Genomic DNA, 22313 nt, shown 5'->3' with positions numbered 1-22313 from the left:
AGGTTGTAGGTTCAATCCCCAGTCAGGGCACACATAAGAAGCAACCAATGAATGCAAAACTAAGTAGAACAACAAATCAATGCTTCTCTCTCTCTCTCTCTTAAATCGGTCAATAATTTTTTTAAAAAAAGGTATCACTCCAGGGCCTGAATTAAAATACAGATTTCTGGGTCCCACTTTAGATCCATGGAATTAGCATTTCTGGAAGAGGGGTCCAAACAGCTTCACACTTAGGGATTCTAATGCATAATGAAGTTGGAGAAACAGTGCTAACAAGTTCGGTAAACTCCTTCTAGTACTTATCCCTGCAATTTAGTAGTTAACCACCCTGGGGTTTTGCTGGTGGAAGCCTACACGGCATAGATCAGGGGTCCCCAAACTTTTTACACAGGGGGCCAGTTCACTGTCCCTCAGACCGTTGGAGGGCCGGACTATAAAAAACTATGAACAAATCCCTATGCACACTACACCTATTTTAAAGTAAAAAACCAAAATGGGAACGAATACAATATTTAAAATAGAGAACAAGTAAATTTAAATCAACAAACTGACCAGTATTTCAATGGGAACTATGCTCCTCTCACTGACCACCAATGAAATAGGTGCCCCTTCTGGGTGTGTGGCGGGGGCCAGATAAATCCTCAGGGGGCCGCATGCGGCCCGCGGGCCGTAGTTTGGGGACCCCTGGCATAGATGGTAGGTGTAGACACCTGAGAAAAAGCATGATTAGTACACAGGACAGTTTCCTCTGGTTCTAGCTACAAAAATATAATTATTTATGGGTATAATAGGCAGCATGCACTGCATTCCCATCAGGAATTTCTTTCATAACAACCAGGGAGGAGAGATAGTCCAGGACTAGATGCCTGTAGGAGGGCTGGGATGGGGGCACAGTGGACCAGGGTCAGTGGAGAAAGCCTGTCATGCCTGGGGTGCCTGATTTATGACCAGGAGCCGCAGCCAACAACCGTGCACAGCCAGGCAGCTGTCAATAAGAGGGCTTGCGCCCACAGGCCTTGAAGCACCAATCCCAAGAGCAGTCAACATGACTGGGACATGTGCTGGCTCGGGGCTAGCATCGCCAGATTTAGCAAATGAAAATACAGGATGTGCAGTTAAATTAGAATTTTAGATTAAAAAAAAACAAACCCTATTTTTTAGTAGAAGTACATCCCATGCACTATTTTAGACACACTTATATTTTAAAAAGCTATGTGTTGTTTATCTAACATTCAAATTTCAGCGGTTGTCCTGTATTTTATCTGGCAACCGTCACCAGGACTTCTCTGAGCAGTCTCTAATCTTAGGAGAAGGCTGGAGCCCCCATGTGACCTGCCAAGAACCTGGAGCTCCACAGTTGTGGTTCTAGGTGGGCACTGTACCCAAGATAGGTGAGAAAGGAGTACGGACAGGATGTGGACCTGCAGGAGGGCAGCCCTTCCTCACGGTGTCTAGGGAGGAGCAGGAAACAAACCGTGGGACTCAGCACCTATGAGATGCGGATGCCAGCACTGTGCTAACCCTTTCACTGTTGTTTCATTCAATTCTCCTACAACCCTGTGAGTGAGGTGTAATTGCTGTTATTCCCACTTTAGAGATGAGGAGACTGAGGTGCCACAATGTTAATACCGGTAGACTGTTGAGCAGAGGAGCAGGGATTGAAGCCCTTGGAGCTGATGCCAGGTCTCTGAATAGATGTATCTCCCAGGCCCTTCTCTCTGGTAATCCCAAAGGTTCAAGGTGGGATCAGCCCCCAAGTTCCCAGGACAGGAAATGTTCCCAGTTTCTCTTGGCCCAGGGCCAGGGTCTTATCCAGGCTCACATGCTGGCTGAAGATTACAGGCAAGGAGGCGGATCTGCAGAGTTCCTCTGGGTTCCTTTGGTCCCTGTCTGGCCGAGACAGTGCCCAGCAGCATGAGCTGCCCATGGGCATTGCCATGGGCTCCGTGGGTGCCCACAGGAGGGGCCCAGAGTGAGTTGTTGCTTCACGGGCCCAGCCTGCCCTGAGCCCTGGGCTGGCCTGACCGGCCTCCCCTGCCTTAGCCCCCTGAGCCGGGCCAGAGGGGGCTCCCAGAGGAGCTCTGGGCTCTAAGTCCCAGCCCCTGGGAGGAGGCAGGCGGCAGAGGCTCCACAGCCAGAGGCTTCTCAGCTCTGAGCTCCAGACGGAGCCAGATGTAACATTGACCTTAAATGGTAAAAGCTCCCCAGAGTGAAGAGAGGCTGGCCAGAGGAGGAAAGGGGAATAACTCAGTTTTAGGTAAGTTCTGCTATATCCAAGAATAACCTGCCTCTTCAGCCCAGGAAACAGAGGGAAACTTCTCCTCCTTAAAGGTACAGGGTGCTGGGATGGGGGCGCCTGACTCTAACTTTCCAGGGGTGTTGGCTTTGTTGGGTGACGTTTCAGCCGACTATATTTATGTCCTAATTTTTAAATAAGAAGTGAATCTTGCCAGTCCTAACTTAACTAAATCATGCTCCTTTTGCTTGCTGTTGGAAAACACGCACAGGTTAGGGTGAAAATGTGGGTTCTGACAGGAGGTCCCACCCTCAGAATTCCTGTGGGCCCCTCTGGGGCAACAGTGTCCCCAGATTATGCAAGCCTGCACCGCCTGCTCCCCCAGCCCCAGCCTTGCTCTGTGTACTGAGCCTCTTGCAGCCCCCAACCACCCAGCCCATGCCCGCTCCCCTTCCCCTTTGTCCCAGTGCCGGCCTGGCCCTGTCTCTACCCCTGCCCTGCCCTGTTTCTGTTCCTGCCCCTCCTGTCTGTGTACGGGTCACAGACCCTGTTTTCATCTTTGTCCCCATCTCTCCTACCTCCAGCTTTGCCCCCCTGTTCTCTTTTCCTGCTCCCAGGAGGGGCTGGCTGCCCAGTCTGTGCCCCAAGCCCTGCTCACCTCCGGGAGCTCAGTGTCGAATCTATTCCAAAGTGAGGGGCACTCAGGCTGGCCTTCAGCAGAAGCCAGAGAGGGGCCCAGCTGTCTGGCTCCCTCCTGCTCAGTAACCAGTTGCAAAGCCTAGCCATGCTCTGTAGTTTGAGTAAACAGAGGGGGGTGTCTGGCACCCCCGGCCAGCACCCCAGCCTACAGAGCTCTGCAGCTGCTGTTCTCTTAAAACTCTTCAGGGTGCTCTTTGGGGGTCTTAGTGGGAAGTAAAGCAGCCTATGGGTTTGTCTGAGCTGGGTCTCCTGCAGGAGAAAGAAGGAAGCTTCCCAGCACTGTGAGGCGGGGAGCACTAGGGAGTCAGAGCCAGCTAAGGGTTATGTTGTCCCCACCAGGGGGCAATGGACCACTGATGAAACGGGTGGAGTTGACTCCCCCAACCTCACCCCAACACTTCTATGGGGAGGAAATTCAGGTTAAGTGACTTGCCTAAGGTCAGACTGCTAAGAAAGAGCTGAGCTAGGACTCGAACCCAAATCTGTATGACTCCACCTCTGGTGCTCCTGCCCCTCATCACAGATGCGAGTGAGCACACTTCTGCCTTGAATGTGTCTTATGAATTTTGACCTAATGGACAAAACAGTTGTCATCATTATATTTGGTTGGTCCATGATTCAGTGGTGTGTGTGTGTGTGTGTGTGTGTGCGTGTGTGTGTTCACAGCTGATGTACCTTCTTATATACTGGGTTGTAAGGAAGACATTCCTGTATTCCCTCTAAGATCATCTGGGAGATATAATCATGTGCCAATTGCTACAACATGATCAATGATCTCTGTCAACATGTTTCTGGAAGAAAAAAAAAAAGCAAACACATTGTTCTTACTATGCATCAAACACTGTTCTAAGCACGCCTCATGCAGTAATTTAAGACTTCCACAACCCTACAAAGCAAGGATCATTACTACTACCCTCATCTTGCAGATGGGGACATTTTAACACAAAGATGTCACCCCACAACTGGCATCTGACCCCAGGCTGACTGTCTCTGGAGGCTCAGCTCTTACGTATCAAGCTCTGTTCCTCTCTGGTTGATACCAGGCCAGGGAAGGAAGCACCTATTCTCCCAACACTGCTCCTGGGGCTCTCTGCATGTGATATCATGGGCTCTTCTCAGTAATGCTGCGAGTGAGAAATCTTTACTTCAGTTTTACAGGTAAGAGCACTAGGACTAGGGGATGTTAAATGACTTGTCCAAGGCCACGCAGACACCAAGTGACAGAACAAGGGATTTAGTATCTTGGATGAGAATTGTTAGGACCATGTAATACCTTCCACTTAAAACTAATTTTCAGGGGGGTTCATAGTGTCAGGATGAGGGGTTCTGTGTGTCTTTGTGAGAGGAAGCCAAGTTTTGTGCCTGGTGGACTGAACTACATGTACAATTCTTAGACTCTCAAACAGGCCCTACCTTTTCCCTCTGAGTCTTGGTAATAAAGGTGGATAGATTCATCCCACACCTCCAGCAGGAGTGGAGACTGAGCCCTGTGAGGGCAGAGACCTGTCTCATTCTCCACTGTGTGCCCTGAACCCAGAATGTGCTGGAAGTATATCATGGTCAGGATCATTTTTTTTCCTTACGAAGAAATGAACATAATGTTCATAAAGTGTATTAGGGTTAAACAGGGTCGTGGGTCTATGAGGTATGTCAGCCTGCTGATCAGATTCTTCCAATCTGGCCTGAGAGGAGGCAAGGTGGGTGTCTGAAGTAATCCACCCCCTCCATACCCTGCCATCTCTCTTGGGTAGCCCCATGGAGCCACTGGGCTGTCCCCTCAGCCACCTTCTCTGTGGCTTGACAGTCAGCAGAGGGATTTGCTGACTGAGGAGGAACAGAGGCATGGATTGATGGAGAGGAGAGACCTGGGAGTCCCAGACTCTGCCCCTGCCCCTTGGGGAGCAATGGGAGTCAGGGGAAGGAGCTAGAGAACCGAGTCTTTGTAAAGTAAGCGTAACAGGAGGGAGAGAAAATCGATATACATTGAGTTCCCACCTTGTGCCAGGAGCTGTGCTAGAACCATTATTTAATTTAATCCTTGTGATGGAGACGAGGACACTGCAGCTGAAAGAGGGGATGTGACATGCCCAAGAGCACCCACCTGGTTGGTGAGGAGCGGGGGTTCTAGCCAGGCCGCTTCGGTCTGAAAGAGGCACTTTCCGTGTTAGATACCACCTGCCTCTAGATGGTAACCCAGCTCTCAGGATAGTTATCCAGTGTCACAGGCCAAATGATGGAAAACTTAACAGCAGAGGAAAAGGGGATGTGGTGCTTGCCCTGTGGGCCTTGGAGGCCAGGCACTGAGTTCAGACCCAGGGTAGCGTCACTGGTGGGGCCTTCAGACTCGGAGCCTTAGCAGAGGCAAAGTGACCTTGGATGAGCCCTGACTTCTCTGTGAGGGCCTTCTCCAGGGGAGAAGGAAAGCAGGTGACAGTCAGCCAGACAGAAAACCTCTCCCCCAGTTGGCCACAAAGGTGAAAAACAGTTTATGAAGGCTGGGCTTAATCAGCTCTGGTCAGTTTCTACTTAGTGTTTTTTATTTAAAATTTTTTTTCTGATAATAAAAGTAGTATATGCTCTTTGTTAAACTTTCTTAGAAAATATAGAAATTAGTATAAATAAGAAATTTGAAAATAAATACAAGGAAATAGAAAAAAATCCCTCTAGAATCCTTTTACTCAGAGAAAAATATTATCAATACTATGGTATTTCTTTCTTTCAATGTCTCTATATTTTATATGGTCTTACTATCTGTGGTTTTATAGTCTTCTTTTAAACAATTTTTAAAGACTTGTCTTTTTAGAGCAGTTTTAAGTTCACAAGAATATTGAGTAGAAGGTACAGAGATGTCGTGTGCACCCCCAGCCTCCACCTGTGAATAGTCTCCCCAATGGTCAACCGCCCTCCTGCCCCGCCACAGAGGAACATCTGTCACAACGAACGAACCTACACTGACCCGTAATTACTACCCAAAGTCCACAGTTTACACTGAGATTTATTCTGGGTGTTGTGCCTTCTGTGAGTTTAGACAAATGTCTAAGTGACCTGTATTTACCATTATAGCACAGAGTATTTTCATTGCCTCAAAAATCCTCTATGTTTCACATATTTATCCCCCCTTCTCTCCTAACCATAAACACTGATCTTTTCATTTTTTAAAAATTGATTGATTTTAGAGAAATAGAGAAAGGCGGTGGAGGGAGAGGGGGAGGGGAGAAGTATTCATCTTGTTGATCCACTTAGTTGTGCATTCATTAGTCGCTTCCCATATGTGCCCTGGCCGGGGATCAAACCTGCAACCTTGGTGTTTTGGGATGGTGCTCTAAACAACTGAGCTAACTGGCCAGGGCCACACTGATCTTTTTACTGACTCCAATGTTTTGCCTTTTCTAGAATGTCATATAATTGGAATTATATAGACTCCTCACAAAAATTAGGGAGTCAAGGAATGTGCAGAAACTCCAGTACTTTCAGCCTTTTGTATAGTGCATTTTCACCAATGAAATAAAAGTTGGTTTTGCATCTCATTTGCATAATTGAACAACATTCTTTGACTTGTTGTTTGCTTTTCTGATGTTCTTGTTTAATATAAAAAAATCAAATGCTTCTTTATCACCTCATATTCATTTTGAAATATCCCTTAATTTTTGTGAGCAGTATATAATATTGCCATTTCAGATTGCTTCTTTCACTTAGTATTATGCATTTAAGTTTTCCCCCTTTTCATGGCTTGTTAGCTCATTTCTTTAGCTTAGTTCTGAATAATAGTCCTTTGTCTGATGAACTACAGTTTATTTATCCACTCACCTAATGAAGGGCATCTTAGCCTGCTTTTTTAAAGTGTTCATTCTAGCATGATCACTTTTCTATGCCATTAAAGATACTTCAAAGCATGATTTTTCAATGGTTGTCTAATATAGAATAATTTTAGCTGTGCAGCAGTTTAATCATTATTCCTCTCATTAGGCATTTACAAATGTGGTTTTCTTTGGGGACAGTCTCAGTGGCATACACGTGATGGCCTTTCCATATATTTATGGAATTTGGAAATTTGGCTCTCAGAGGGGGGCTTGTTTGGTGTGGCCCATGGTGTGGGTGCAAGATGATGATAAGTAGAATACTGACTCAGCTAAGCACGTACACTCACATCAGGAGAACATTCTTCCCTTTCAAGCTCTGTTCAGTCCTTCAGATGAGGAGAAACCCTTCATCCGAGGTAGCCCAGGAGTGAGGGTGCTTTAGGACCTTTAGCGCTAAAATAGAAAGTCCCAGGCAAATCAGGACAAGTTGTTCTTGTCTGAGCTTGGAGTGCTTTGTACACCTTTTGGACACTTGCTTGTCTTCCTTCTTGACACAATGAGAACAAGCTTTGGATCTAGAGCTTTTGCCAGACAATAGCTAGAATTTAATAACTGTTTTCATTTAATTCACTTTTACAGCTCTTCTCTATTTGGGGTATAAGTGGTATAGATTTTTCACTTATAGTTGGGATATAAAGTTTCCTTTTTAAATAATGTAATGACAGGAGTAGCTAACGCTTATTGAATGCTTACTGCATGCTAGGGGCTGTTCTGATGCTCTACCTGAAATATCTCATTTGGTCCTCACACCAACCCCTTGAAGTAGTTACTATTATTATTCCTGTTATACAGATGGGGAAATTGAGGCACAGAGAGGGTAAGAAACTTGCCCAACAACACAAAGATGGTCAATGGCAGAGCTGAAATTTCTTTTTCCTTCTTCCTTCCTTCCCTCCCTCCCTCCCTCCCTCCCTTCCTCCCTTTCTTTTTGTGTGTGTGTGAAAGAGAGAGGGAGAGAGAGAGACAGGAAGGAAGAGAGATGAGAAGTATCAACTTGCAGTTACATCACTTTTAGTTGTTCATTGATTGCTTCTCATATGTACCTTGACCTAAGGGCTTAAGCCAGAGACCTTGGGCTTCAAGATAGCAACCTTTGGGCTCAAGCCAGTGACCTTGGGATCATGTTTATGATCCTGTGCTCAAGCCAGCAACCCCATCCTCAAGCTGGCAAGCCTGTGTTCAAACTGGTGACCTCAGGGTTTAGAACCTGGGACCTGTGTGTCCCAGGTTGACGCTCTATTCACTGCACCACCACCAGTCAGGCAGAGCTGGGATTTCAACTCTGGCTTTCTGGTTCATTGCTAGCCAAGTTAAAGAATATTAAATTAATAAATGTATAGGTGGCACACAGATGTGGCAGAGATTTGAGGGTGGTGTGCAGATGACTCAAGTTTAGGAAACACTGACTTGGGGGAAACCACATCCTATAAGCAGGGGCACTAGTGAGTGCAGGTGGGCGGAAGCTGAGCCAGTCCAGCAAAGCCCGGGAACATCAGGAACCTGCAGGCTGGCAGGAGAGCCTGAGAGGACGAGAAGATACACTGCCCACCGCGGGGCTGCAGGCCTGGGATGTGGTGCAGAGGGCATGGTGGCTGCTTGGAAAAGGGACACATGGAGGCTATGGGGAATTCTGCCACTGACAGGCTAACAGGGAGGATGTTTCCCGAGAGTCCAAGGTTCCTGGTTCATCAGAAACAGAAGAAAACTTGAAGACCCCTTGACTTGGCTTATACAGGCGTGGTCAAAAGAGCACCGGCCTTGAGCTGAGAGGCAAGTTCAGTGCCTACCAGCTCCTCCCTCTCTGTCACAGCGGGAGATGGCGCCGCTGCTGATCTGCTGGACACCTCAAGCTACACCTGATTTCTCTGAGCCTCGGTTTCCTCCCCTATAAAGCAGAGATAATGATGGCAGGGTTAAACTCCTCAACCCAGGGTCTGTTCTTAGCACCCAGTGAATGCTAGCTAATGTTGTTTCTAGCCTCTAGGTGTTCCCCTTCAGGAAGTCCATCAAGGAGACTCTGCACTGAGTTTGAAGCTCTGACTACCCAAAATTCTGGGTCCCCTTCTCACCTCCATTAATGCCCCAAGAGGGCGGCAGACTTATTCTTTAGATGACTGGCCATTGGTACCTGGTGAGGTCTCTAAGGAAGCCCGGTAAAAATCACCTCCTCCCTCTAAGTTATAAGGCTTGTTGAAAAGTCAGTCTAATATCACCCTTATGAGAGAAAGCTCGTATTGGAGAATGTGGTTTATATCAGCAGGAAATTAGGCTTTCTACCATTAAATTAAGCAGACTTACCCAAACCCCAGCTCTCTGTAGTGCCCTCTGGTGGCAGCAGGCCTCTTTGACTCTTGGAGCATGGGGGGTGGTGTGGTACAACAGAATGTCTGTTCCCTGAAGGCTGCTCACTCTTAAGAGAAAAGGAAGAGAAAAAACAGTGAGAGTCTGCCATAGCCATCCCTGTTGCCACTTTCTAAGCTGAAATGAAGCTAGCATATAAGCGGGGGTCCCAGGATGTCAGCTTGGCTCCGTTTCTTAAATGTTGTGCCCTTGAGCAAACCACTTCTACCTTCTCAGGTCTTGCTTTCCTCATCTGGGAACTATACACCCACCAAAGCTCAGTGATTCATTCCAGTAGTTGCATGAATGAAGCTATCCCGGAGCGATAATTGTGTCAGATACCTTGTCTGTGACAAGGAGGGCCTGCAGGTGCGTTAGAAGAGTCAGCTATTACTGTTCACTCTCTAAAAGCCCCATGCTGTGCCTTTAGGGACAGTCAGAACTGGCATCATGTCCAAAGTAAATGGAACACTGTGTTTTTAAGAAAATATTTACTGCTAAAGGGAATGCCTATTCATTCTCTTATTAACAAAGCATTTGACTCATGCTTTGGATGTTTGTTGCTCAGATCAGAGATGATAGTCTTTTGTTTGTTACTAACAAAAGCAGTCTCTGGAGCCTGGTCCCACTCCTCTCACACCACAGGCCAGCTGCGCTCGGCTGCAGCTCCAGGGAGGTGTGTCTGTCCTGTGGAGTTGGGGAGCAGGGACAAAGAGACGGGGTTTCAGTTCTTTGGAAGAGATGAACCTCACAGGCACCAGAATTTGGGGTACCTCTAGGAGCTCCATAAGCAGAGATCTGGAGATTTTTTTTTTTAAATTCATTTTAGAAAGGAGAGAGAGAAAGAGAAGGGGGGAGGAGCAGGAAGCATCAACTCCCATATGTGCCTTGACCAGGCAAGCCCAGGGTTTCGAACCGGCGACCTCAGCATTTCTAGGTCGACGCTTTATCCACTGCGCCACCACAGGTCAGGCCAGAGATGTGGAGAATTTGAGCAGATGCAGGCATGTGCTCAGACCACATCTCCTGTCCTTTCCCCGGAGAACCATGGGGCCATGTTACCTGTGTGATGTTTTGTGATTTCACAGTTTTGCACATGATAGGAAGGAAGCACAGCCCCTCCCACCACACAGGGAGGGACAGCACCATGTTAGGATTTCTACAGGCCCTAGGCATGTTTGTTATCGTTGACTTCTTACTTAAGAGATTTATTTTATAACTCTGTTGGTGTAGATAAATACATACATTAATAGGATCTATTTAAACATTTGCTTTGACCAAATAGTTTATTTTGTATTCTGATTTTAAAAGAAATGAGAACATTTTCATGAGCACTGACTGGGCACTGCTCCTATCGTACTTCCTGGATAAGTCAGCCCTGCCCCACCACCTCACCATCCAGAGCGTGGTCCGGGACCCGCAGCATCAGCGTCACCTGGGAGCTTGTTAGAAACGCAGGCTCGTGAGTGCAGCCTCAGACCTGCTGAGTCAGAGCCACAGCTTGGCAAGGCCCTCAGGTACTTTGTGCTCACACTGTAGTCTGAGACATGCTGCCTCTCACAGTGTGCATGACACTGCTGGGAATACCTGAATCACAGGTCACACTGGTACTCCAAATTACAGTGAGGAGTTTAATAACAGAAAATCCTATATGGAAGACATATCTGGCATTAAATGGTCACGTAAATGCTAACACTTCCTGAATGGCCCTGTCTGCCAAAGCTGTCCTCTTATCCAATCGGTGCTTTTACACCGCTCAGTGGAGAAGTGGAAGCTAGGGAAAGGGGCTGTATTTGCTTCTCAATTAGTTCTTCCAGCTTCCCAGTAAGCACTTAGCCTCCAGAGCCATCTCAACACAGGAAGAGATGGATGCAAGAGGCGAGGGATCTGCCCCAACCCAGAGGTAACACAGTCTGTTGGCCATACCTAGTTCTACAGCCCCAACCAACTGCAAAGGATTCTGGGAAATGCAGAGATGTGCAGGAATATTCAAGGAGTGCTACCCATCTCTGCCACAGGCAGAGAATTAGTACGGCAAATACCAGCTCCCGCAGAGCCTGAGGCCTCCCAGAGGCGGGCAATTAAGGAACTGTAAAGTAAGTGAGAAGTCCTGGAAAAACTGACAGAATTAATTCAGAAGCAAAGGCACACCCTCCCCCAGGGTCTTTCTTACTTCTGTGACAAGGGGGAGGGAAGTATCAGTTGGGCACCAGAGGAAAATGGCTTTGGCAACCAGCATCATACAGGAATTCTTGGCAACCCACTCAATGCTGGATATATACTGCTCACAAATGACAAAATATCCCCTAATTTTTGTGAGCAGTATATGTTCCATGTAGAGTTTTCTATTACAGAACATTTTGCTAGAGGGTGGAGGTGGCCATCCCAAATCGCATTAGATGTAAGATTATGGGTCTGTTGCGGTAGCTGCTGGTGATTAGCCTAATTTACTCTCCAAGCACCCTCTCCCATTTCCCCCAAAAGGGAGGATACTTACCCCCGTCACTGGTGCTGTCCTCTCCCTGCTTTGCCATCCGCCTTCCCTGCCTGCTTACTGCTCTACCCCTCCCCTCTCTGTGCCTTGTCCCCAGATTAGAAGCCTGTTCCACTCTATGTTATAGGGATGGAAGCTCGAGATCCCACTGGAAAGTAAGTTGGATTTAGAATCTCGGTCTCTAACCTTAAGCATCTGTCTGGAGGAAGAAACAACGAAGCAGAAGTAGAAGCCCTTCCCAGCCACCCTAGGCAGGGTGATTCCTGGGGAGCCGTGACCGTCTTTAACCTGCTTCACTCCATCTTCCTTGAGCAGTTTTATGAAGCGAGGCTGCTGTGCCCTGGGGGCGGGAGTGCCACGTGTGGGCTATGCCCCCCATGGGTGTGGGAAACGCCCTTCAGCACAGCTCTGGAGGGATGCAAGATGCCAGCTAACACTTCATGAGCACCGATTATGTGCCAGACATTGTTCTCAGAAGTTTATGTGTGTTACGTAATCTGAATGAATATCTTTATCCATGATTTACAAGTGAGGAAACTGAGGAACAGACAGATGAAGCCACTTGCCCAAGGTCATGCAGCCACCATGTGGCACTGCTGGGACAGGACCCCAGGTGGCCTGGCTCCAGAGCCCATGTGCACACCCCCTCTGCTCTGTCACCCTGGACACTTACTAATCTCAGAGTGGCTCTAACTAGAGCTTTGAGGAGGACACATGAGATAAGTTTTTGGAAAACCATTCCCTGGTCAAGTAAGTGTGGGAAATACTTTACACTTTCTCTCCCTCTTGCAGATTTATAGTACATAGCTACTTTTTATTATCATCACTATTTTCCATATTTGCTTCTTGAAGGCTAGGAAGTCCTGCAGGACAGAAACCTGGAAAAGGCTGATATCCCCAAATGTATTGAAACGCGGAAACCTGTGTTTTCACAGCTCCTTGTTCACACCATCACCGAGAATGGGGTTTGCAGAGAACAGATTTTGGGAGAAGCTGGCTAAGGACATTCCTCCTTGCGTGGATGCAAGGTGGGTGGTGTGGCATCTGGAAAGCCCTCACTGCTGGCAGAACGGAGAAGGCAGGTGCTAAGTGGGCCAGGCCAGCCCCGAAAGCTTCTCCGTGAAAGGCAGACAGTGGCTGGAATGTGGACAGCATAGGTTCAGCCTGTTTCCAATCCCGCTTGGCTACCCATCGCCTCTGTTACTCTGGAAAAGTCACAGCACCATGCTAAGTCCCAGTTTCCTTATTTGCAAGCTAACATTCACCTCTCAGTATAGTTGGGGGATTGAATGAATGAATATGCCTAAAGTGTTAGGGGCATGATTACACCTGAGATGAATGGTGAGTGTTGTCATCATTATCTGTTGTCCACTTTGCTTGCCTTCTTTTTTAGTTTCCTATGTGTTCCACCTGGAAGTAAGAAGTACTAGGTTTGGAAGCTTCCAAGTAGCAAATTGGGCCCAATTCCACTGTGTCAGATTGGAGGTCATTGTGCCTCTTCTCTGCTCCAAAGAGGTCAGGGGGCTCCCCACTCCAAGCCATAGATCCTCCCTGAGAAGGGAAAGACGAAGATCCTCAGGTTGATTTTGGGTGAACAGAAAAATAGGGTGGACATTTCAAGAGCTGAGGTTTCGCTTGTGGGCCACACTCAGACTTAGCTTCACATCAACATCAAAAGGGAGCATTAACTCAGGATTCCACAAGGTCCCAGAAAATCCAGAAAAGGCAAAAGTACAGGCAGAATCTGCCCTCGGAAAAAGGTTTTGATTATAAATGAGGTCCCAACTGGCCCAGTGTGTACAGAAGTCTGTGCTGGCATTGATTGATCAGAAACCTAGCAAGGGGATTTCTAAACAATGGTGAATCTGAATGGAAGTTTCAGAAGGTTATTCTTTTTTTAAAATAAAAGACCTTGGACAGAGAAGCAAATTGGAGAGATGGCCACTGTGGTAGTGTGGAAAAGTCACTGGATAGGGGGGGTGGCGGTCAGTATCAGCTGCGCCCTTAACAGCTGTGACCTTGTTAAGTTACTTCACCCCACTGGATCTCAGCCTCCTCATCTGGAAAACAGAAATAATAATATCTACCTTATAATATTGCCGTGAGGAAATTAAATAGTGGACAGGGTATAACTTAGTCAATGGAAAGCACTGAAGAGCCAGAGGTCAATATTAAAAACTAGGAACACGCTTTAAGGTTTGCCATTGGAGACAGCAATCAAGATAAACAGGTTTTACAAAGTCATTGGTGAAGTCAGCCAAGGAGGCTGGACGCTGGTGAAGATTGGAAATGGCAAGTGTAGGGGGCTTCCTGAGAAATACAGAATTACCTTACGACCCAGCCATATCACTCCTCGGCACGAACCCGAAGGAACTGAAAACAGGTGTTCCAATAAAAACTTGTGCAGTAATGTTTATAGCCGCACTATTCACAAGTGAAAAAGTGGAAAACAGCCCAAATGTCCAACGACAGATGAATGGATAAACAAAATCTGACATACCCATGCAATGAACTATATTATTCAGTCATAAGAAAGAATGAAGCCCCGATCCATGCGACAACATAGATGAACCTTGAAAACATTGTGTTAAGTGAAAGAAGCCAGACACAAACACCACATATTGTATGATTCCATTTATATGAAATGTCCAGAATAAGCAAATCTGTGGAGACAGAAAGCAGACTAGTGATTTCCAGGGCCTAGAGATTGTGGGTGGGGAGAAGGAGAAATAGGAAGCAACTGCTTAATGCATTTGAGGTTTCCCTCTGAGGCGATGAGAAAGTTCTGGAACTAGATAGCAGTGTCGTGTACAGTAGAATGAATGTACTTAATGCCACCAAATTGTACACTTCAAAATGGTTAAAACTGTAAATTATGTTATGCGTATTTTACCACAATTTTTCTTTTAAAAACGTTTTCTGGTGAAGAATGTGACCCAAAGGTCAGAATCCACTCTTCTAGAGTGTGGTTGAGGAGAGCGGCAGGGCATTAGACTTTGTTGCTGAAAGCTGAAGTCTTGTGTCAACAAACTGACCAAGGGCCTATGTTGGCAAACCTTGTGCAAGGCCCCAAGGGGTTTCACAGCTGAGTAAGACATGCTCTCTGCTCTCAAAATGGCTATTCAGTATATTAGTCCCACGTAAGAACAGAGTGACAGGTGCTATACATAACAGGGGAGTAAATTCAGGGAAGTGAGACATTCGTTCTGCCTTGGCCATCTATAAAGGCTTCCTGGAAAAGAAGATCGCTGAGTAGGTGGGCTTTTGGCAGATAGGTTAGAAGTGGAAGGTTTTCCTGCAGAAAGCACAGGGTGGGAGAGTGGGAGGCATGTTTCAGAGTGGGGGCCGGGCACAGGATGGGGGGGAGCCAGGGAGGAGGGTCTTGAGAGAGAGGCTCAAAGGCAGTTAAGGTTGCCAGGAGAGTAAATCTTAAAAGTTCTCATCACAAGCAAAACAGTTTTTGGTAACTATATATGATGACAGATGTTAACTAACAAATCAATAGTTATACACCCCGAACTAATGTTTTATGTCAGTTATATCTCAATTAAAAAAAAAAAAGAGAAGAAAATGAAAATTGGGGTCAAATGTGAAGTGCTTTGAAGGGGCGCCTGAGGAAACGGGGGCTTGGTTTCCAGGCAGTAGGGAGTCCAGGAGTCCTGTAAGGTGAGGGGTGAGATGACTAAGCCCGTGTTTGAGATGACCAGGGTGGAGGAAGACAGGCTGAAGGGAAAGAGAACTGGGGACAAGGAGGTGAGCTATGGCATTGTCTCCGCAGGGTCAAGGACGTTCTCTCCCTCCCAGCCTCCCAGCAGTGTCATTGGGAAGGGGGAAGGTAAGCCAAACCTGGTGGGCTTTGCATCAGCCAAGATTCTTACTTGGAACAGAAACTTGTTCAAATTTGATTAGACAATAACCGGGATTCTCTGAATCGCATAATTGGGAAGCCTAGCGCAGTTTCAGATATGGCTATTCCCATGGGGCTCATTCCCTCTGTCTTTCAATTGTCCTTGGGATTGGATCTCCTCTCAGCTGACCACTCCCTCGTGGAGGCACCGTGGCTCTTGCAGTTTCCAGGTTACATCTTCTCCTCTCAGAACCCCCGGAATCAAGAAATCCCCTAAGAGTTTCAGAAAAGTTGCCAAATTGAATTTATTGGCTTTGTCTGAGTCATAAGTTTATGCCTCAGTTAATCATCAAGGCCCGGGGCATGGGGTGTTCTGATGGGCCAGGGCTTGTGACAGGCTCACTCCTACAGTGGCGTCAACCACCCCCCGCCCCAAGAACAGGGACACTGAGGGTGCTCCTGTTACCAGAAAAGGGAGCACTGGGTGCTAAGTGGGCAAAAATTTCAGATGTCCCCTCAAAGCACCAACTCTGTACCAAGTAGTTTATATGTCTCATTTCATCCTCTCAACCATCCGAACATAGAAACAATTATCTCCATTTTTCAGAGGAGGAAACTGAGGCTGTAAACAAGCTTGTCCTCAATCCCTACCCCTCAGGTACCTTCTCTGTTCTGAGCTGCATGGCATCTCTGAGGGAGGCAAAGAGAGCCACAGGCAAGAGTGACAGTTAAGAAAATGAGAACTAAAGTGCATGATCTTTAAGTCTAGAGACATGCAAACCGCATTTCAATCAGACAGCCTGTGCAGTGGTTATAGATCCCGGCTGCTTGTTAGAAGCTCAGAGGTCAGTCTCCGTGAGGCAGGAGAGATGCTCATTGCCTGCATCATTCCTGTCCCATGGGTGAGCAACTGGAATCATGGTTGAGTAGGAGTGGTATGAATCTCTAGGCACGGGAATGACCTGGCGGCCCTTCAGAAGTGTTCACTGCAGACAAACTTCATGAACACCACAGCATCCCTACCCTTAGCAAGGCATCAAAGGAGAGGGGGACGGGGCATTGGTTAGGCAGGGAAGAGGCAGTAAAGGGCATTCCACACATGGAACTCAGGAGGTACAAAGGCATGGAGGCAAGCTTGGAGTGACAAGTCTTCATGATAACAAAATTCCCTGGGAAATTTTGTCAGAGAAAGATAAACCGCTGTGGAAATGGCTTATTTGCCATTGCAACAAGCCAGAGCTCAGGACCCCCAGGTGATTCTGCCTCCCCAGGCTTCATTTCAGGAATTAATTCACAATTAATGGCTGAGAGACATCCAGCCACCTCTCCAAGGGGTCCTCTCTGTTCTTCTGAGCCATACGCTGGGTTAAAGGCCTTTGGCTTGGTAGCAGCAAGCATAATAAATCTTGAGTGTTTCCTGTTTGTGGAGCAGGGCAAATGATGCAGGGTTGAGGGGGCTGGGTAGCAGTGAATGGAACCAGCGAGTATAAAGGTTGCTCAGACCCAAACTGAGGTCTGACAAAAGGCACTCTGGGTGAATAGAGATGTTCTAGAAATGCTGACATTCCCAGGGGACTAGCCTGGCCCAGGGTGGAAGACAATTTTAGATGCTCTGACTACTATTTTTGGAGCCTGGATCACATTAATTCACTATGGCTCCAAATGGTGGGCTGCCGGGGAGGTCGTCAGGGCCTGAGGGCCATTTCCCAGCACAGCTCTGGTTCAGCCTGCCCAGAATCTGCAGGCCAGTGCCTCCCTCCACCACCCCAGGCTCTGGCTGGCCGTGCATTTTCTAGTTATGGGATGGCACACAGCACCCAATGCACCCAACACTAACTCCTCTGAAAAGAATCCTTCGTAAACTGATACAAATAAATGGACCGCCGTTTAGGCTGTGACTGACGGCTACTTCAGCAAATTGTGCAGCCTGGACTCTGGCTAAGTCTGAAGTTCGGAGAAAAGGGATCAGAGCAAGAGACATCCAGAAGCTTCTTTGGCCTTCCCTTGTCAGAGTTGATTGATTTGGACAGGGAGTGGACCCTGCAGGGAACAGTCAGCTTTTCTGTTGAGCTGAGATTCCCTCTCATGTGCCTGTCAGCCACAGAGAAGCCACAAGACAGGGGAAATGGGCATCATGTGCCTTAACTGGGCCAGGTCTGGATGGGGTGAGAGGAGAGTGGAACAGTTTGTCCTGGGAGCTCTCCAGCTGAAAGCCCAGAGGAACAGCGCTGGTGTGGTGTGTGTTAGCAGGCCGCGCTCTGTTTCCGAAGCCAGACCTCACTGATGAAGAGGAGAGTATGAGGCATCTCCAGATGTAGGGATAAATCCTGTTCTTGAGCTCTGTTTCACAGAGACTCCAGGGGGAGAATAAAAGATGGCATTCTCATTTGTGCCCATACTTCTAAAAACACAACATATATTAGAATGTCTTTGTTAGAAGAACCCTGCAAAAATGATTTGACTTTTGGGAATGTTGCATGTTGAGTGTGGTGTATGTGAGTGTGTGTTGTGTGTGTGCACATGTGCAGGCATGCACCCTGTGTATTTCTGGAGCATCTTGAACTACTGCCTCCCAACTCTCATGACCCACACTCGTAATTGCCTGGCTGCTGCTCTGTCTCTTACCACTGAGCTCAGCTCGGCCTACCTGGTTTACTACCAGACGCAGAGCTTGGCACTTCGTAGGTGCTCAGTAAATGATTGCTAACTAGGAAGATGGACAAGTGGTCTGCACGTGCATCGCAGTGAGTTTCTCTCTCTTTGGGGGCATAGTCTTGTTTCCATGTCTCTATGTGTCTGTCTCTCTGAGCTCGTGTCCCTTGTCCCTGCATCTCCTTCTATTGCTGCTCTTAGTCTATCTGTTGTCTCCTCTTCGTTTCTCACCACATAACCCCATCCCAGACATATTCACATGTACTCCATTTCTTTTCTTCAAGCTGTTTTCTTAAATTACATACACTCCAGAATTTTAGTGATGGAAGGAAACTAGAAATCCTCTAGCTAAACTTCCATCTTTTATGTTTGAGAAAACGTGTCCAGATTGGTCACAATGTAGTAAGGACAAAAGCTAGTTTTCCCTTTTCTTCTCCTCCTTTTCCCCCTCTACCTTTTCCTCCTTTTTTTTTTTTTTTTTTTTTTGCATTTTTCTGAAGCTGGAAACAGGGAGAGACAGTCAGACAGACTCTCACATGCGCCCGACCGGGATCCACCCAGGGGCGACGCTCTGCCCACCAGGGGGCGATGCTCTGCCCCATCCTGGGTGTCGCCATGTTGCGACCAGAGCCACTCTAGCGCCTGAGGCAGAGGTCACAGAGCCATCCCCAGCGCCCGGGCCATCTTTGCTCCAATGGAGCCTTGGCTGCAGGAGGGGAAGAAAGAGACAGAGAGGAAGGCGCGGCGGAGGGGTGGAGAAGCAAATGGGCGCTTCTCCTATGTGCCCTGGTCAGGAATCGAACCTGGGTCCTCTGCACGCTAGGCTGACGCTCTACCACTGAGCCAACCGGCCAGGGCCTTCCTCCTCTTCTTTAGAAGTTTTATTTTTAAACCTTTTATAAGATATAATTCACATACCATTACAATCAACCCATTTCAGATGTATAATTCAATGGTTTTAAATATTTTCAGAGAATTGTGTAGCCATTACCACTATTTTTATCACCCAAAAGAAACCCTGTACCTATTAATTGTCATTTCTCACTCCCCCATCCGTCCAACCTTAAGCAACCACTCTGCCACTGTCTATCTCTACATTGCTCTGTTCTGGACATTTCTTATAAATATAATTATGAAATATATGATCTTTTGTGACTGGCCTTTTCACTTTGCCTAAAGTTTTCATGGCCCATCCATATTTTAGCATGTATCAATAATTCATTCTTTTTTATGGCTGAATAACATTTCGTTGTATGGATAGACCACTTTCTGTTCATCTGTTAGCTCGTTGAACATGTGGTTTGTCTCCACCTTTTGGTTATTATGAATAAGGCTGTTATGACCGTTGTGTACATGTTTTTGTGTGGACACACATTTTCATTTCTCTGGGTACATATCTAAGTGTAGAATTGGTGGATTGTATGACAAATCGTTGTTTAACCTTTTGGGGAACTACCAATTTGTTTTCCAAAGTGGCTGTATCATTTTACATTTCCATCAGCAATGAATAACAGTTCCAATTGCTTCACATCCTTGCCAGTACTTGCTCTTATCTGTCTTTATTATCTTAGCCATCTTAATGGGTGTGAAGTAGTGTCTCATTGTTGTTTTGATTTGTACTTCTCTGATGGCTAATAATGTTGAGCATTTTTTTTATTGGTCATTTGCATATCATCTCTGGAGAAATGTCTATTTAAATCTTTTGGCCACTTTAAATTGTTGTCTTTTTATTGGTTTGTGAGAGTTCTTTATATATACTTACATATGGATAAAAGTCCCTGATTAGATATATTATTTGCAAATATTTTCTCCTTTTCTATGGGTTGTATTTTACTTTCTCAATAGATCATTGATAGTGTAAGCATTTTTATTTTTTATAAAGCTGAGTGTTTTTTCTATTGTTGCCTGTGCTTTTGGTGTTTTATCTATATAAAAGGCACTGCCTACCCAAGGACAGAAAGATTTACTTCTATGTTTTTGTCTAAAATTTTTATAGTTTAGCTCTGCCATTTAAGTGTTTGAAGTGTTTGATCTATTTTTAGTTAACTCTTGTGTATGGTGTAAGGAAGGGGTCCAACTTTATTTTTTTACATGTGATGTCCAGTTTCCACAAACTATTTGTTGAAAAGACTTTTTTCTCATTGACTTATCTTTGCACACTTGTCTAAATCAAACAACTATAATTGTAAGGGTTTATTTGTTTATTTTTTGTGACAGAGACAGAGAGAGGGACAGATAGGGACAGACAGAAAGGGAGAGAGATGAGAAGCATCAAGTCCTTGTTGCAGCACCTTAGTTGTTCAGTGATTACTTTCTCATATGTGCCTTGACCAGGAAGGGGGGCAGGATCAACAGCAGACTGAGTGACCCCTTGCTCAAGCAGCAAACTTGGGCTCAAGCTGGTGACCTTGGGATTTCAAACCTGGGTCCTCTGTGTCCCAGTCTGATGCTCTATCCACTACGCCACCACCTGGTCAGGCTGTAAGGGTTTATTTATGGACCCTCAATTCTGTTTCATTGATCTGTGTCTATCCTTGTATAGTATCCTGTATCACACTATTTCACTGTAGGTTTTTTGTTTGTTTGCTTTGTTTTATTTTTTTGTTTTCCTTAGGTGAGAGGAGGGGAGATAGTGAGGCAGACTCCCACATGCACCCCGACCAGGATCCACCGGCAACCCCATTTGGGCCCAATGCTCAAGGATTGACCTACTTTTAGCACCTGAGGCTGATTCATTGGGACCAACCAAGCTATCTATCTTCAGTGCCTGTGGCCATGCTTGAGTCAATAGAGTCACTAGTTGCAGGAGGGAAAAAGGAAGAGAAAGGGGAAAGAAGCAGATGGTCTCCTCTCCTGTCTTCCCTGACTGGGAATCAAACCTGGAACAACCATACGCTGAGCCAATGCTCTATTCACTGAGCCCCTGGCCAGGGCCATAGTTTTATATTATTTTAAAAATGAGAGGTGTGACTTGGTTTTTCTTGGTCTCTTGCATTTGCACATGAAATTTAGGATCTGCTTGTCAATTTTTGCAAAAGAAAAGGCAGCTAGTATTTTGATAGGGATTGTGGGGGGGGTGTTTCCATTTTAACAATATGAAATCTTCTGATTCAGAACATGTGATGGCATTCTATCTATTTAGGTCTTCATTAATTTTTTTCAACAACGTTTTGTCATTTTTCAGGGTAAAACTTTTCCATTTCTTTTGTTGAGTGTATTCTGAAGTATTTTGTGATTTTTTGATATTATTGTGTATGGAATTGCTTTCTTACTTTCATTTTCAGATTGTTCTTTGCTAGTCTATAGAAACATAATTGATTTTTGTATATCAATCTTGTATCCTACAACCTTGCTAAACTCACTTATTAATTCTAATAGCTTTTTAGTGGATTCTTCAGGATTTTCTATATACAAGATCATGTCATCTGCAAATAGAGATAGTTTTACATTTTTTAAAACTTGAATCTTTGGGGCCTACTTCAGAGGATTGTTATGTTATTAGAAAGGTCCTGCAAGGAGGTTTGTGGTTGGCCTAGAAAAAAATATTAAAGCAGTTATTTCCCAAAATTTATTGCTCCTAATTCTAAAGTTTAGATGTTTGAAACAGACTTGAACTTAAACCTGATGTTGCTAAGAAATTCCATCAACAGCAGTATTGGTTTGTTAGGACCATCTTAACAAAATATCACAGACTGGGTAGCTTAAACAACAGAAGCCTATTTTCTCACAGCTCTAGAGAAGTCCAAGATTAAGCTGTCAGCAGGTAACCAGGTGTCTCACGTGGTCTCTCTCCTTGGCTTGAAGAGCCCACCTTCTTATTGTAATCTTACACAGTCTTTCCTTTGTGCACACTTATCCCTGGTGTATCTCTGTGTGTCCAAGTTTCCTCTTCTTAAAAGGACACCAGTCAGATTAAATTAGGGCTTACACTAATGGATTCATGTTCACTTATGCCTCTTTAAAGGCTCTGCCTCTACCCTACAATCACATTCTGAGGTTTTGGGCGCTAAGGTTTCAATGTATAAATTTTGGGAGATTACAGTTCAGCCCATAACAATAACCATCTTGGTTTTCCTCTGAAAGATATGATCTCTGGTTAGTAGTAACTAGTGAAGCCAGAATTTGTTAAGTAACTCATTTACCATGACCACCAAATGAGAATGACGTACGGTCAGAATCAAAAGG

At 45.9% G+C, this 22313-nt stretch overlaps 1 protein-coding gene across 5 annotated transcripts in view; it reads left to right on the top strand.

Annotated features, from left to right (window-relative positions):
• Window positions 1–1955: 1955 nt before the first annotated feature.
• The window catches only part of IRAG1 (inositol 1,4,5-triphosphate receptor associated 1), a 148657-nt gene continuing 128299 nt past the window's right edge, over window positions 1956–22313 (top strand). For 3 of the 5 annotated variants that reach the window (XM_066250953.1, XM_066250952.1, XM_066250950.1), the window contains exon 1: window positions 1956–2331. The gene's annotated coding sequence lies outside the window, so the exon portion shown is untranslated. The remainder of the gene's footprint in view (window positions 2332–22313) is intronic. The other 2 variants (XM_066250951.1, XM_066250956.1) reach the window with 2 other exon arrangements.

The sequence above is a fragment of the Saccopteryx bilineata genome, chromosome 1 (assembly GCF_036850765.1).
Source record: "Saccopteryx bilineata isolate mSacBil1 chromosome 1, mSacBil1_pri_phased_curated, whole genome shotgun sequence".
Lineage (NCBI taxonomy): Eukaryota > Metazoa > Chordata > Mammalia > Chiroptera > Emballonuridae > Saccopteryx > Saccopteryx bilineata.
Note: the sequence above shows the minus strand (reverse complement) of the source record. Positions and strands in the feature narration are given on the sequence as shown.